The following is a 3,780-nucleotide window of genomic DNA, read 5'->3' on the forward strand; positions in this document are numbered from 1 at the left end:
GACACAAACACCGCGACGCGGAAGTAAACACCGCCGAGAGCGGAGCGTCGGACGGCGCGCGGAGCAACTCCGCACGCTAGCACGGCTGCGAGCCGACTGACCGTCTGAGCCACCGAGGACACAGATGAATAGCGCCACTGCAGGGACTTATCCCTTGCACGCTTCCCGTGAGACACATTCCCAACTATCCACAATTCTACATATGTATTGTACCTTTTAGACATTTGCCCACCCACTCATTACTCTTGCACGCTTTGGCGATTCCCGTGCGAGTTTGGGCAACCTGTGCGCATTCGCACAGACGAAGGTCAATAGCTGGGTAGCCTTTCACTATTATGGTCGAAGACAGTAACTTGAACTCGAAAGAACAGTTACTGTTGATGACCGTGCTGCTTTTCCCTGGAATAAATGATGAATAACTGAATCATCCAGTCGGGGCACACATTTTCAGCTGTCCAGATCGAGATATATCAACAACACCTGTCGACAGCTGAGGTTTTTAGTTAGTCATCATTTATTCCAGGGAAAAGCTGCACGGTCATCAACAGTAACTGTTCTTTCGAGAACAAGCTACTGTTTTCGTATATAACCTAGGATCAAGTATCAGTGAACTTTCGTCCAGCATCAATCCAAGTGTAGATCTAAGCGTTGGTGGAGAGGGTACCAGTGAAAATGTCGCCACGAGTACTCCAATTACAAAGGGAAGAGTAGGCGGAGATAATTTGTTACTGTTATTAATGCAGCATATGAAAGAAGCGAAGGAACAAATGGGACAGCTTAAGGATATAGGTCGGCAACGTTAACAGTTAAGTCATCAATAAAGTGAACAAAAAGCGGAATTAAAGAATATTCTTACTGAAAATAATAATCAGATAAGGGAAATCCAGGAGGGTTTGACAGCACTAAAAATACTGTTGAGACAGGGCAGGATGAACTCAATACACGTGGGGGAGCAGTAAAAGAAATGGTAGATATATTAGAATCTAATTTCACACCAGAGTTGTCTAGAAACGAGGAGAGATTCGAAAAACTAGATAAACCTGTAGAAGCAGAAAATTCTAAACTTAAAGTAGATGTTATTCAGACTAGGAGAGTGTTAGAAAAAAAAGTTGAAGCTTACAAAAGGAACTCTGTGAGTTTACAGACATTACCAATCAAATAAGTAAGGTAGAACTGAAGTATGATGAAAAAATAGATTTGTGTAGAAATAATGTTGTAGATTTTAGTTGTAGAATTACAAGAGGGTGTAGCTAAAAGAAATTTTGTTAGCAATATTTATTGTGTGTGGTGTGGCATACTTTTAAAATGCTTTCCAGGAGATGGGAAATTGCATCCTGTTGATTTTTTTACGACATTGTCAGGATAATTTTAGTAATGACATTTGTTAACTGATTTTTGGATGTAGAAGCAATCTCATGGACCAATCAGATTGTTAGTTCTACCACGTCATGTGATGAATTCGAAAGAAAGTTCTTAAATAAGTTTGGTCAGAATCTGAGCAAGCTAGGATTAAAACTGAATTCTTGAATGGTCGAATCTATAGGGAAAGTGATGGTAGGTTGAAGTGTTTTTGTGAAAACCAATTGAGGAAATTAGTGCACTTAGACAAACCTTCTGACGAATTAATAAAAATAGATGCCTTAGAAAGGAGATTACTAGAAAGAGTACAATGGGAGTTGATTTATGAACCAGATGACTCTGTAGATTAGTTCTTGAGATATATAGATAAGATGGATAGAGCCTTTGAGAGAAATGAGAGGCTAAATAATTACAGATTTGACAATGAACCATCTGGGGGTGGGGGAGTTGGAATCAAAGCAGGAATCAAGGCGGGAGTGATAATGAAAATCAGAATAATAGTAGTGGTTACAATAGAAGTGATAATAAACTGATCAACTATAGCCATGGGAATGGCAACATAGGATATAACAACAGGGAGAGACTTTGGGAGAATAGTATTAGACAATTGGATAATAACCAATCAAGATGAGGCAATATAAAATGACATACACCTCATTGGAAGCCTGTCAGTTTGGGGTGAGAAATAAGTACCAAAATCAGGCTGAACACCACCGGCCTGGAGACAACGAAAATAGATAAATAAGACAGAGTACTCAAGATATTGGAGTGGAAATGACAGAACTAACATAAGAAGAGCACATCATATTAGCAAATTACAGTTTGACAGTAACTTCCAGAAAAGTATGAATGAAAATGTTGAAGACAGAAGTATTAGCATCTGTAAGAATGTAGAAGAGTTTCCATTAGAGGAGGAAACTATCCCAAGTCTATATAATCAGTGTGGTGAAGAAGTTTGCAAAGAAAATGTTGGTTCTGATAGTAATATTGATGAGTTTGGTATAGGTAAATTAATGGAGGAAGAATCTATTTCTGTGAAGCACTTAAGTGATGATACTTGTACTGGTGTACTTTTCAACAACTCTGATGATCGTTGTAAAGATATTGTAGAAGTGTCTAGTATTGGAGGTGATAGCAGGTGTGGCAATGTTGATAGTGAAAGAGTCAGTAGTAATAATGAATAGGAGGAGAAATTGGATGTCATGGTGTATATGGGGGTTAAAGAATATTTAATTAATGGCGAAGAAGATGATGTCTGTAATATTTGTGAAGAATATGAGAACTAGATTGTGCCAATGGAAACTGGGAAGATATCATCAGATAAGGAACATGTGGAGAGGCATCATGATTTAGATGTGATGCTAGAAACTTTATCGGGTACTTACAAGGGTTATAGTGACACTGACAGAGTAAAAGGGGTCATCAAGATTACTTGTGAAGAATTGCATTCCAACTGGGAAGGTAGAACCAGTCAGCGGGCTTACAGTGAGATCAGTTCCGGGAAAAGTAGGCAGTGTGTAAAAGAGACACATGACATCAAGCAATCATCTGATGTTGCTCTAAGTAAAATACAGACAAGTAAGAGAAATTGTGTAGACAAAAATTATATAAGTGACTTGCACTTTAGAGAGGTTGAGGATGATCTGTTGCATGAAGATAAGGAAAACAGGAACAAAAAGTCTTAGGTTGCCCGTATATATGTATAAAAGTTGCATATTATGAGGGAGTTTGCCTCTTAGACACAGGTAGTTCTGTTTGTGCCATTTCTTAAAACTTTAGAGTCCAGATAAGACATAGTGCTGACTTTGAAGAGTATCCTGTTATTGGAATCCGAATTAAGGGAGCAACTGGTAGGCGCAGCAAAGTTGTAAACAACAATTCTTAATATCTTTCACCATTAATGATGTACAGTATAACAAGGAAAAAGATAAGATGATGTAGATGCCCTCAGGAGGACACCACATCTTTGTGTCAAGTGTATGGCGAGCACTAGGTCTCTGAGCTACGTAGCATTCTATTTTCTTCTTTTCGTTTTCGGATGCTACATATTTTGCTTATCCACAAACCTGTAATGAAGTTACCTCTCACTATAATACTATCCATTCTCTGTAGTATACGTTTTCTGTATGTAATATGAACATTGAGTGACATTATTTGAGAAATAACTTGAAAATGTAAACTATGTACTACATTTGACTTTCTTACAGTAATGATTGACCAATAAAATTATAATAAATTTTGTATCTCTTAAGATGTGTAAATAATGATTCTTCAAGCATTTCAAACAATAGTTACTACTATAGCAGAAACATAAGTGAAACAGACATTTTAAAGCTAGTTCATGAGAAATGTGTTGTGTAAAACATAGTGAGAAAGTTACGACAGATTTGTAGAGATAAGGATGATAATAGGTTAAAGTGT

The sequence above is a fragment of the Schistocerca gregaria genome, chromosome X (genome assembly GCF_023897955.1).
Source record: "Schistocerca gregaria isolate iqSchGreg1 chromosome X, iqSchGreg1.2, whole genome shotgun sequence".
Taxonomy (NCBI): domain Eukaryota; kingdom Metazoa; phylum Arthropoda; class Insecta; order Orthoptera; family Acrididae; genus Schistocerca; species Schistocerca gregaria.